This window comes from Trachymyrmex cornetzi, unplaced genomic scaffold, assembly GCF_001594075.2.
Source record: "Trachymyrmex cornetzi isolate Tcor2-1 unplaced genomic scaffold, Tcor1.1 scaffold302, whole genome shotgun sequence".
NCBI classification, from domain to species: Eukaryota; Metazoa; Arthropoda; class Insecta; order Hymenoptera; family Formicidae; genus Trachymyrmex; species Trachymyrmex cornetzi.
The window spans coordinates 268122-282935 of record NW_017297714.1 but is presented as its reverse complement, the minus strand read 5'-3'; the positions used below and the strand labels follow the sequence as shown (position 1 = coordinate 282935).

General features: G+C 31.7%; 1 protein-coding gene across 2 annotated transcripts in view; it reads left to right on the top strand.

The window, feature by feature from the left end:
- Positions 1 to 14814, top strand: part of FucTA (glycoprotein 3-alpha-L-fucosyltransferase A) — a 58596-nt gene that overhangs the window by 32949 nt on the left and 10833 nt on the right. The window lies entirely within an intron of this gene.

The following is a 14814-nucleotide window of genomic DNA, read 5'->3' as shown; positions in this document are numbered from 1 at the left end:
TTTTTATAAATTTTGTTGTATGTCAAAATTGTTTTTTATGTATTAGGAACTCTAGGTATTCACAAAATAAAGCTATTAAGTTGCTCAGAACTATTCGAGCTCGAATTTCGATAAAAAGTTAGCACCTCATTTTAAAAAAATTGTTTAAAAATTGTTATTAAGGGAATCTCGAGTTAAAAAGTACAGAGAACTCTTCATATCGTTGAAAGGAAGCAGGAACTCTATTCAGAATTATTATATCTAAAAATTGATTTTTCAAAAATTTTTAATTTTTTTTTATTTTTCAAAAATTTTTTTTATGTATCAGGAACTCTAGGTATTCACGAAATGAAGCTATTGGGCCGCTCAGAACTATTGGATCTCGATTTTCAATAAGAAGTTAGCACCCCATTTTTTAAAAATTATTTAAAAATACTTATTAAGCGGAACTCTTGTTATAAATTATATAGAACTCTGTCTCGTCAAAAAGAAACGGGAATTCTAATCAGAACTCCTGAGTACTATAGTTGGGGTGCTAACTTCACATACCCCAGTATATGACACACACGTTCTTTTGATATGCCAACAGCCTCTGCTATCTCTCTAATCTTAATTCGACGGTTGTCCATTATCATTTGATGAATTTCTTCGATGTTATCGGTGATGGTCGCACTTGTTGGCCGTCCCGAACGCTCATCATCAGCTAAGCTGTTACGACCACGTTTAAATTCATCTACCCATCTTTTCACGGTGGTAAATGATGGGGCAGAGTCCCCGTAAACAGCGTCCAACTCGTCTTTAATTTGCGTAGACGTTTTGCCTTTCAAATGTAATAATTTAATTATAGCACGATATTCAATTTATTCCATTTTTACAAAATGACGACACAAATAATTGTCAAACAAGAACTAAACGTGGCCACAATTGTCACAGATATCTTTCGTAAGTATCACGATTATAATACCAGAATGGCTTTGACGAGTAACGCCATCTTCATGATAAAGCTCAAAACTTTTCAGACGACTCTCGTACAATTATATGTAATTATATAAAAATTAACATGTTTTATATATAATTATATATAAAATATGTTCATATATACAGGGTGTCTGACAGAGTTCGTGGACATGTAGAGCGGACTAAACTGAGATGAAAGTCCTCTACCATTTTGCAATTTTCGCAATAGTTAACAAGATAGGTATATTGCTAAAAATTGCTGAAAATTGGTCTTCAATAATTTTTTACTCAAATACTATCAACTTTACAGAAAAACTGCAAGAGACGAAAATTGTTTATTTTCTTCTCATAGAACTCTACGATTTTTTTCAGAATTTTTTATCGACTTTTTAGTGCATTTTCTCATTTTTAACGTGAGAAAATACGATATTAAAAAATTCTGAAAAAATTCTAAAAAAATTCTCTGTGAGAAGAAAATAAATAATTTTCGTCTCGCAGTTTTTCTGTAAAGTTGATAGTATTGAGTAAAAGATGATTGAAGATCAATTTTCGGCAATTTTTAGCAATTAATATCTTGTTAACTATTGTAAAAATTGCAAAATGGTAGAGTTTCCGTCTCAGGTTAGTCCGCTCTACATGTCCACGAACTCTGTCAGAACAATTATCAGACCTATATAACATATTTTTTTTGGGTGTTATTGAGTACGGTCCATTTTACGCTACAAATGCTTCGAAACTTTTGATTGACCAATCGGAAGAAAGAATTTTACTAACTGACCAATCAAAAAATGCTTCGAAACATTTGTAGCATCAGTGGACCGTAGCCATTATATAAAACTAAAGAATAACTTATAAATATTTTTAAATACGATCCCTAAAGAATAGGAAGGACACATATGTCCTGAAATTCGCGAATCAATATACCGTGGTGGCACCAGTTAGCGACACGTTAAGCAATTTCTCCTACTTCTTTTATTTTATATAATTAATATTAAAAATAAGGATAGTGAAATTATATTATATTTAGTCAATAAACTTCTTACGTCCTCAATAAATATTATGTGGTATTTTTTAGAGTAATAATTAATTTGTAATAATTAAATAAAGTACTCAATTTGAAAAATCGCAGTAATCGACACATTAAGCCGTAATAATTGACACAAGTTGAACCCTGTCTTCGACAGTTTATATATTACGTTATTATCTATCATTTTTACTTTCGTATTCGTGCTAAAAATGAGTAGGTAGGTAGGTGATTTGAAAATATTGGGTGGCACCCAGTTGGACACGGCTCAATTGGACACGAGCCACTCACAGCGCTTGAGACTACAAAGCTCCTAAGCACCGGTCGCTGTGATTGGTAGTGTCCAATTGAGCTGTGGTCAATCGGGATTACCCCAAAATATTGTACAACACACATGTTGAATGAAATAACTACATATATTTATTATGTATGTATGTATGTATGTACTTATACACTTAAACGTAAATTTTAATTATTATTTTTACTTTAATGATAAGTATTTATCACATAAAATATTCTATTCCCATTATAGGAAAAGCAATCTTTTATAGATGCTTTAAAAAACATTTTTATTAAACAAAATAACTTAAATCTTAAATATTTTAAAACTTTAACGAAGTTTAAAATTGAGCTCTTAAATAAGATATTTTATGAACAGTTTGAAAATATTATTTCAACTTTTTAATTTTCTTTTCTCCAAGATTTTGCTTTTTGGTAGCTAATTTTTTGGCTTCTTTTTCTTGCTTGATTCTTAAATTTTCAGCTTTCTTGTCATCTCGTTTTCTTTTTCTTTCCTCTTTTTCATATTCAGTTTTTCGTTTTTCATCTAGTTTCTTTGTATGATGTTCTATCCATTTGTCAGAAGAGGCAATTGCTGGTATTTTTTCTTTACTTCTTCTTAATTTAGGCTTATTCTTTTCTCCTGGCCAAAAAAGAAAGTTTTTGGAGGTAGAAGGGATATCTCGTGCCTGAGGATGTGCAGGAACTGAGTAAGTATTTTCTTTATTTCTATTATCTACAATTTCTTTTTGTTTGTAGAAGGAACGTTTACGTTATTGCTCATTGTGTAGAAAAATTTTCACAAAGAATATTAGAATTTGAGGAACTTTGTGAAACATTATCCAACAATTGTAATTGCACATTGGACTCAATGATATGCGATACGTTAGATAAATGACTAAATGACTCCTCATTTATGTGACTAGATTCCTTAGGGTCTTCGAAAACTATTTCGAGTTCGTATATCTATTTTTTGTAAAACATTTTCAGTATTTAGAATATTTTCATTAGATTGTAGGTGAACTCCTACTTGAGCGTCATAAAGTTGTTGACTAATTCCTAGTTCAGAATTTTCATTAGATTGCACAAGTCCTACTTCCGTTTTTTTTTAAGAGATAACCAATAACTAAATAAACTTGTATCTTCAACATCTCCATTCCATACATCGCCTGACAGAAGGAACAAATTTAATTTCGCTTTTGATAACTGTTTTTCAAAGGACTGCAATAATAATTGTGCTTCAGAAGAATTATGACTTGGCGAAACAGATTCGGATTGCTGACTTTTATTAAGGAGTCGAGAATACTCAACTGCATCTGCGTTGAATGGAAATAAGCCGCATTTCCGGAAACTATTTTTTAAAATACTGCGTATATCAATCGTATTTAAAGCTTCCTTTAAAAGCGAAGCAAAATACATTTTTTTTATTTTTTCGCCGTTATTCTCTAGTCGCTATTTCCGTACTGTTTTTATCCACTGCACTTTTAGTGGCCGAAACAAATCAACATCCATCGGCTGTATAATATGGGTGGCATTAGGATATAAGGCCACTAAAATTATTTTATTGCTTGAACAAAAACGGCTTAAATTCAAAGTTAAGTGCGAGGAGTATCCGTCAACATATAATATTACGGGCAATGGAATACCTTCTTCAGTTATCCATGGGTAAAAAACATTTGTAATAAATTCGAAAAAACTTTCTGCTGTCAGCCATCCGTTTTTTTATTTTCTCAATATCCGTCCTGATGGTGCAGAGTTTACTATACATGATGAAAGACGCTCGCATGCAAACATTACCATTGGTGGCACCAAATCACCAGCTGCATTTCCCGTTATTAATGTGGTAATACACTCTTTGTCATTGCAATTAATTACGTTGTAAACACCCTTTTCGGTTTTATGAACTAGAACTTTGTTTTCCTTAGGGCTTAGAAAGAAAGCACTTTCGTCGCAGTTAAAAATACATCATGGATCTTCTAAAATTGATAATAAATCTTCTTGTTCAAAGTAAGAATAAATTTCATGGAATCAACTTCTAATATTTTCCTCAGAAACTGAAGCACGAGCTAATGTCAAATTTTGTGGCTTTCTGTTCACTATTTTTGGGTGACTTCTTAAAAATGCTTTATACCAGTGTTTTCCTGGTCTGTTATTAGTAAAACAAGTGTTACGTTTTAATTGAATAAGTAACATATGAACACTTTTGAGTAATTGGTCTTTGGTGACGGGGAATCTAAGCTTAGAGAGTTGTACTATCCAATCCACTAGTTGAGTCTCTTCTTCAATTGTCAAAATAGTTGGTGGTCCCATTTTTCTTATCTCCGGTGATTTTTCTTTTACTTTATATAACAAAGTTGTTCGTGGAACACCAAATTTTTTGCTCGCAATTGAAATGAGCATCCCATTTCTGCATGCTGCTAAAGCATTTTCCATGTCATGTGTAGAGTAATTGAATTTTGGAGCCATTTCTGCAAAAAATTAAATCTTATTAATATAATATTATTTAAAACGTTTTTTAGTAATTTTTAATAACAATTATGCCCCTCTGTAAAAACGAATGTAACGTAAAAAACCAAAATAAATAAGATAAAAATATTTTGTCAATAACTACGACTGTACATATTGAACTCATAACCGTAGTTATTGACGCAGAAGTTTATACCATTTATTTTAACATTTCTATTGTTTTATCATTTGTCAATAACTGCTCTTTTTACAAAAAAAAAATTCCAAATAACTAGAAAGTATGTTTAGTTTTATGATTAATATTATTAATTATTAATGATCCAACAAATTTCAAAATCTGACTTCATCTCTAGTCTTTGATACTGCATGCGATAACTACGTTTATGTTGTTTTTATGGACCATTTATTGACAAGTTAAAAATATACGAAAATATAGAAAAAAGTATACTTGAGTAATATTAAAATTGAATACAGTAAATACTACTTTATGTATACAGAAAGTATACTTTGCATTAAGCTTTTCTACCGATTTATACAAATGACCGAACTGTATGGTACACCTTAACCTGAACGTTAACGATATTGATAAAAATATGAAACTGTTTATGCGCGATAATAAAGCCTACCAATATTTACATTTGCTCAGGCTTTTACCCATGGCTAATTTGATTATAATATACCTAAGTAACTTATGTTGCTTACCTTTCACATTATTTTATCACGAACCTCAAGCACGTATTAATTTTCACTAATTCTGACATCTCGTGTCAATAACTGGGTACCCGTCGATAACTGGTGCCACCATGGTACTACAGCAAGAAAGTTTTTGAAAAATTAAATAAAAAAATTATGTATATATTTTTATTTTAAACAATAGTTTTTGGTATATAAGTTCAAGAATCCTGAGTAGTCATTATAACCATATTGAATCGTGACGTCAGAAGCAAGAAATGACATGTCAATTTTTATTACGTACCATTTGTAAATAAAGACAATTTTGATAAAGCAAAATACAAGATTGCTTTAAAACATTTGTAAACATGGACGAAAATCAGAGTAGGATTGGGTATTATGAGCACTGTAGATAATATGAGCACCCTTCATATTTCTGTAGCGGTTGGTACTAGTAGTGCCAACTGTTGTAAAAAGATACATCTGTCTTCGCGAAATTCCAATATGTTGCGAAGTTTGATCTTAATTTATGTACTTCGGATATTTATCATATTAAATAAACAGTGACGTTTTTTTTTTCGTTATGCAACCAGAAGGAACTACGACTAAAGCTGTCTTCGTCTTCTGATCCTTACCCCGGATCTACAATAGGCTTTTAAGCTTTAAGCCATAAGAAATGAACGAATCACAATCAATTATTCTCCTCGCATTTGACTGTAGTTGGTCAATTTCTTACTCCTTAAAGCTTAAAACACCTATTGTAGATCCGGGGTTAAAGATGAAGATAGCTTTAGTTGTGATCGCTTCTGGTTGGAAAAAACGTCCCAGGTATGTTATTTTTTTCTTTCTTACGTTTTTTCCTTTAACTTCATAAGATCCCCAATGTACATTGAGGTAAGATATTTTGTTCTGCATGTTAATGTTTGTAAAGTAAACAATATTGAGCCATTCTAACTTCATAAAATTCCGAGACCATTATTGATTTATTAGACACGGGAGTTTTTTGAATAGGTATGCATGGTCGTTTATTACGAGCATTTTCATTATTTCTTATCGAACACTGAAAAAAGAGTCTGGCGAGGGGTCAACTACTATGGCACAATCAGTGTACATTTCTTTAGAAGTATATTGCAACAGTACAGTAATAAAACAGGCAACGCTGGCAGTAGCAGTACTAGCAGTACGCTAGCAATAATAGTACATAGTAATACATAGCAATACATTAACAATATACTTACTCTTAGCAATATTGCGCACAATAGGTGGCAATACATAGGAAAATATTAAACAGTACAATAGCAATGCTAACAATAAAATGTATTACCATAATTAACAATCGCTGTACATTTTTTTAGTAATGGTTGATCCCCTCAGAGTTGGTAATAGCTAAATGTATGGTGAAATAATGCAAATTAATGTTTGGTTAATATACTCGGGAAAAATATTTTATATATAATTATATAAAATTATATATAATTGTGTACAAATGGATATATTTTACATATAATTATACATAATTATATATAATTTTATATATAATTGTATATATAATTATATATAATTATATATAGATATTTATATATGAAACATTTTTTTCCGGGTAACCAAAAATAATGTTACTTTTAGAAATATATATTACTAAATATTAATAAGTATTAAATATATATTAATAAGTATTACCAAACAGTTACCATTTGGTGATACTTACTAAATATTTGTAAATATAACATTATTTTTGATTATATTAATCAAATATTTGATTGGCATTTATTCTAATAAAATGTATCATATATATATATACATATATATATATATTTTAATCTTTTATTTCTGCATAATTTCTTACAAAAAATTTCCCTGCTCATATTATCCTTAAGGATGCTCATATTAGTCTCATACTACCCAGAGGGTAATATGAGCACTGAGCGGTAATAAGAGCACCATTTCAACATTTGCATTGAAATAATCAATTTCAATACTAAAATACATCAATATCTATCAAATGGTATGCATAATATTTTTCATTCTTCAGCATGCTAGATATATCAAAATATTTCCTTAAGATGCTCATATAATATTCCATTCTACCCTATATTTATTCCCCTTGAAAATCAATAAATAATCGTATAATCGTAAAAAGTGATAAAAGGTATGTGTAAATGAAAATAGGCTGTGCATATACATTGAATAAAAGCACTTCATCACTTTTTACGATTATTTGCTAACTGTTAAAGAGGATAAGTTTCGTCCATTTTTACAATTGTTTTAAAACGATCTTATTACTTTGTTTTTATTCAAATTGTCTTTATTTACAAATGGCACGTAATAAAAATTAACGTATCTTTTCTCGCTTCTGACGTCACGATTCAATATGGCTGTGGTGACTTACTCAGAAGCCTTAAATATAGATAACTATACTATAGATTACGTGTTTAAACGTAGTCTGTCTAAAATAGTCCATATTTGGACCTCTATAAAGTTAGCAGAACCAAATAAGCAGAATCAAATCTATCACAATTTTTAGTACTCATTTTGTACTAAATTGTTGTACCATTAATGATAATTTTGTATTGTATGTCATTTCGAAAAAAATCATGGCGCTGCTAACTTAATCCTTACCGTACAAGGTCGGGTCACTAATGACCGAACGATTTCTGTTCGTACAAGTTTCTTTGAGTCTTTCGATAATTATAAATTCTACTACATTTTATTATTTTCCAAAATAAAGTTTCAATATTTATTCTAGAAAGTTGAAAGTATATTGCTGAATTTTTAAAGATTTTTTGAACCATTCTGAATAGGTGACAAAAACGGATGGATTCTAGTGACCCATGAGGGAGGCATCAAATTGTACCTTGTATTGTAAGGGTTAATATTAAACTGACTGGACCAATTCAAAATAAAAGAAAAAAGAAAGATAATATCAGAAATAAATATAGGATTAGATTTGGACTTTTTTACCAAAAACAATTCTACATTATGTATTATTTCCAAGCAAATAGTGGCGCTACTAGTTTAATATTTAAGCTGGCAGAACCATAAAAAAATAATACAAGAGCAAAATTTAACACACTGAATTTGTACTAATTTGTACATTGAAAATAAATTAATATTTTACATGTTTTCTTCTTAACCTTACAATCTATGAGGCATCCCACGTCAAATCGGGCACCTTTGAAACATCATTTTATCTTTATTAACATTCTACAGATAAAAATAGACACGTGTTTCACGATAAAAGTGAGATTTTTTTGTGAAATTATTGACGCTTGTAAGTTGCAGAATTTATAAAAAACGTCGCTCATACGAACATTCAAATTATTATATTGTCGAAATCATTAGCCGTACAAAAAAAATTCAAGAGATCGATTTTAAATATCGTAAATTGTTCTATGGATGAGTTGTTTTTAACTTTATCATTTTCATATAAATAAATCATTTTCCATTTGTTTACAATTTTTATCAACATTTTTCACCATCAACTCAGTAATTTAAAACTTTTGTGAAAATATCATCATATTCCCATTTCAATTATGAAGCAACTCTGAACATTTCAAAATGGAACTCAAATTATAGTTAAAAAATTCAAGTTTCATTTTGAAATTTTCAAGGTTACTTCATAATTGAAATGGGAATAAGACGATATTTTTACAAAATTGATGAGTCGATGATGAAAAATGTTTATAAAAATCGTAAACAAATGAAAAATTATTTATTTATATGAAAATGATAAGTTAAAAATAAGTCATCAATCTGAAGAGGACTCCAAAGTCGAAACGTACAAGAATTTTAAATAAAGAAGACTTCAGGACATCTATGGAGTAAATATTTTATATTTATTATAACAATAGCCTTGAATTAGTTGTCTTTGTTGTTTTAAAGAGAGAGAGTTCAATATATTTATTCATTTTTTATATTTAATAAATATACATGGGGAGGGAGAGGGAGAGGGAGAGGGAGAGAGAGGGAGGGGGAGAGAGAGAGAGAGATGAGAGAGAGAGAGAGAGAGAGAGAGAGAGAGAGAGAGAGAGAGAGAGTAAAGTAAATTTATTTATTCAAGTACAATACATGTTAGCAAAATATATCAAGATCATTTCTTAATATAATCATCCCTGCAATACATTTTGTGTATAACAGTTAACAACAAGTTTTTTTATTTCGTCTACAAGAACGATTTTGGTTGTCCTCGGAGCCGCGTATGCATCGCTTTCTAAATTCTAAGACAATTACAATTTGAACGTCTTCCACCTTCAGTATAGTTTCTTTGCTACTTTCGATAAAGCAAAGCTCGAACTCCGACAAAATCACTAGATGTGCCGCGCGCCGCACATCGACATGTCTTTTTATACTACCACAGCAATATCTCACGCAGCCTATGATACACGCAGTCACACATACGTGTCAATTTTCGTACAACGAATTCGTCGCGATAAAGCGTCTAAATCTAATTCTAAAAACTCGACGTTGTATGTTCGTGCAAATTACGTGTTTGGGAACTATTATTTCGTACGTTCGAGTTGCAAAGCTTTCATATCAAGCAAATGTTGTCACGACTTGACAGCTGAGATGCCATGTTACACTAATTGTAAGAAATGGTAAAAAATATATCGATTTCGAAATTTTTGATCATTTTCAGCATAGATTCCACTTCACAAACACGTATTAATGCGTATACTTTAATCCTGGAAAAGGATTTTCGAATCCGTGAATGAGAAAAAGAGTATCCGTTATACAAAAATTATACGTGTTTAGTCGGTAATACAGACGTCTTTATAGGATCCCCTTAATTTGTTTGGATTATTAAAGAAAGTCCTACGTATGACAGTGACAAATTTCAGTGATTTTTAATCTGTGTCACTTTACGCATTGGAAACAATGGAAACTGAGGATTGCGAATTAAAGATTAGAATTTAATCATCTATTAGATAATTTTAACTTTAATCCATTTTTGATTAGTTAAATTCTAATCTTTATTAATTCGCAGTCCTCAGTTTCCAATGCGTAGTATGACACGAACTTTAGAGTTTAGGAAGCGGTGTATACGTGGCTTTGAGGGCAGTTAAAAACCTTGTGAATGGAATTACAAGATTTATGGATCGTTACATAAAATGTATTACAAAACTGGATGATTATATTGAGAAATGTATTACATATATTATATTTCACCAACGTTATTGGACATGAGGGATAAATAAATTCACTTAATTTTTTTATTTGATCCCCTTGTACTATATATATATATAATATAAAATAAGTTTTAAAATCTTAAAGAAATTTTTCGTACTGTTATAAACATATTGTTTTCTTTTCTATTTAACCTTTATTTGGAGTTCCTATCTAATATCCCGAGTAACCATGTAATATCCTTTTGACGAACAGTTTTCATCTATTGGATGTGTGGTATACATTTACAGGAAATATTGATTGAATCAAAATTATTCGATTTAGTAATTATTGTGAATGACATCCATTTCACTAACTTGACAAAAGTCCTCATCATTAGAATACACGTGTGAGCGTTTATTATTCATTGCGAATTACTATTGAGAATGATTCGAAAATAAGTCAAAACATTTGAAATTTTTACTTGTAATTTACTTATAGTTTATATGAATAATAACTAAATATTGTTAATTGAACAACCACCCATTGCATCGCTCCAATTATTACAACGCTCAACTCTAATTTGTCCTATTATCATTTATTGTTTACTGCTTTACTGTATTATTGTTTTCTTTACTGTATTATTATCGGTTTTTCTATTTAAAAGTCATTTCGCAATTCTTTATCAGATCCTTGTTTACAGAAGAAACAGAATATGGGAACGTTAATATAAATATATATGCTACGTCAGCAGCGATAAACTAAAACTTTCTTTGTTCCTCTCACACTTCGAGTTTACACGTATAGCTCTCGCTGTTTCAGTGAACGTGAACTTTATCATGGTTCAAAGATAAAACCACGAGAGAATGTTGCAACCTTTTTACGAGCCGGCAGATGATTCGTTTAGCAGTCAAGCGAACGATTGTGCGCTCGTCGGACGAGGATCTTCGAAGAGCATTCTGGGAACTGGAATGCTTTATTTTCCAAAACATTTCGCGTCATTTTCGTACGAATGCGTGTTAAAATGTATTAATTTGTATTCAACACCGTATCATATGTGTTTGCGAATGAGCCTAGAAATGCGTTCGGCGAGATGTTATTAGCGCTATTTGTACCATTCTATCTTCATCGTTTATTACACGTAAAATAAGGATAGAATAACATAAATAGCGCTAACAGCGTCTCTCCCAACGCACCTTAGAACTCCAGGCGCAATGTAATTACCGTGGCTTTTAACATTCATGAAATCGAGAACGGACGTTGTCTCCTGTGGACTTTTTGGACGAATACAAAAAACAGAGTTCTTTTAATTGTGGAAGAAAAGAATTGCGCGATACCGATGAATCGAATTGAATCGTTGAACCATATCTTTTATAGCACGAAACTTAAATTAAGAGATCAGCTCAAAATTAACGAAAAGGAGAGAAGAGATACTCGTAAATCAAGGGACTGTTACATGAGAGGATACAGTAATAAGGTCACCAGGTCAAACTTGTCATATCATGATTTAAGCGTAATACGCGTCATGCTACGTGAAAAATGTACACGTTATTTCTTCCTCTAAGATGAAGACGATATTTGCCAGAATAATTAACGTGAGCAACTGGTTCGTATAAATTAAGTATACATAATAATATGTATAATTTGACAACACGGATATCTGGCTTGTACGATGGCGTACGCTAATGACGACAGATTATAATAGTAGATTGCCAACGTATAAATATTGGACAAGTAGGTATATGTTAGTTAGTATCGTGCGCGTTGTTTATTCGAACGCGAATCAATGCTCGCGTGTCGTATCGATTATACGGGGGCGTACGACGGCTGACAATGCAGCCAGATAGTGGACGCTATCTCGTGATGAAATTAATTTAATGACATCGAGTTTCAAACCGGAGCTGTTCAGAGCAAACGAATGAAAGGATGAGCGAGTTATCGATAAATCGCAAGAACGTTTCTGCGTGGCGTAAAATCTATGGGCACGTGCTTCTGCGTCCTTCGGAAGTGTCCAATTAAATTTATCGAATAACTATATCTTCTACAGAGAAAAACATCCGTCAGTGTTTCAACGTTAATTTAGAACAGGAAATCTCTTTTTAATATCGAGAATAATCGATCGCATATTTAAAATATTATGATGTTCGGGAAGTGGTAATGTTTCATCTCTTAATATTGCTTTAATGAGGATCAGTGTAAAGTGCTTAAAAAGCTTATGCAAGAATAATACAGTAATGAATCATCCCATATAATGATTAAGGTTCTTTAAGAGCGGCGATTGTTATATCACGTAATTACAAAATGTTCAGTGTTCCGGAAATTAACAAGGTTATGCAATCTTATCGAATTTTACCAGTATTCTTGCGGATAACATAATCGCGCCTGCGAATATATCTATACGTATGTTCTACATATGTACTATACAAGAATAATTTTTGTTAATATAAAAAATTATTAGATCAATGTATTAATTTAAAACTTATCCAATTTTCTTTTGTGTGACTAACTAGTAACTTTCTATTAAATTATCTTAATTCTGGCAATAAAATTTAAAGAATTTAAAGAATTTAAAGAAGGTATATTAAGCTGGTACAATAGCATCTACATATATGATTAGTTAAGTCATATCGTCTATACGTTTACGATTATGCATCGCCGAAATTAAGATAATTTAATAGAAAATTACTGTTAGTATATACGCGTATTAAGTGCTCGGTGTAAACAAAGTCTATCTAGACCAGACCTGTCCAATTTGAACTCTGGAATCAAAACATAAAGCCAACGCAAAAAATTCAATGTGGATAAGATTTCGGGGACTGTAAAGTGTTGATACATATCTGAGTGACACTTATCAACATTTCATAGTTCCTAAAATCTTACGTTGAATTTTTTTGCGTCGATGCCTTTGCATTTTGGCTTCTGAGCTCAAATTGGACAGGCCCGATCTAGACAATCTGGACCGTTATAGGAAAAGATTAAATAAATAAAGGAATAGCCAATACGGTGTCAAGAGTGTCGAGATAAGATCTTAGTGCCTAATAATATTTATATGTAATGTATTCTAAATACATCTTTCAGTTACAAATATGGTAATTATATATCACATTATATTAATTATAATTTTTTAAATCGTAATATACTCTCTAAATCTGAACCAGTGGATAATCACTGATATCAGTGCCAAGTATGCCACTGGTAATCAGTGAGTGAAATGTGAAATTCCTAACCTAGCTAACCTTTATTATGTGATATAATTAATCTTATTTTAGTACATAAATTCAATGAATATAGTATTAGAAAATTAAAATTAACATATAAATATCAATATTTTAAGATATATTAGGTGTTAAACTTAATTCCTATCGCTCGCTACTAGAGGGTGCTGGCTCCAACGCTGGCGAGTTTCGACGATGAAGTCATATGTCTTTTGTAGTTTAAACATCGCTGAAAGTGATTCAATCCTCACAGGTTAGATTTCTCGACGCTAAAGAGATTTTCCAATCGATTGAAAATGAATCGCGATAAACTGTTTTTCCGACGTGTACTTCTTCACTACTTCGACCTCAAGAAAACCGCAGCTGAAGTGCATCGCTTATTATCCGAAGTGTATGGTGGTGAAATTCCATCGGAAAGAACATGTAGAGTTTGGTTTGAACGCTTCCGAAACGGTGATTTTGATGTGAGAGACAAAGAACGTCCAAGACAGCCGAAAAAATTTGAAGATGTCGAGCTGCAAGAATTGCTTGATGAGAATCCAGCTCAAACGTTTTTAGAGTTATCGAAACAGTTAAATGTTACTCCAAAGGCCGTCTCAAAACGCTTGCATGCCATAGGAAAGATAAGGAAGGGAGATGGCCATATGAGTTGTCAGAAAGTGCCATTTCGAATCGTTTGACTATTGCGACTTCTTTGCTTGCCAGGTAAAGAAAAAAGAGTTTTTTGTGGCGCATCGTGACTGGCGATGAAAAATAGATTTATTTTGATAATTCCAATTGGAAAAATCATGGGTGGACCCCGGCCAACCATCCGCTTCAACGCCGAAGAGGAATATTCACGGGCATAAGACCTTGCTGTGCGTTTGGTGGGACCAGGAAGGTGTGCTGTATTATGAACTCTTGGGTCTAAACGAAACCGTTACAGCTGATCGCTACAAACAGCAATTATACCGATTGAGTGACGAATTGATGCAAAAAAGATCATCCGTAACCAACAATTGACGCAAAGTCATTTTGTTGCATGATAACGCTCGACCGCATGTCGCGAAAAGCGTGAAGCAGACACTTCGAAAGCTTGAATGGGAAGTTCTGCCGCACCCAGCGTACTCTCCAGACTTG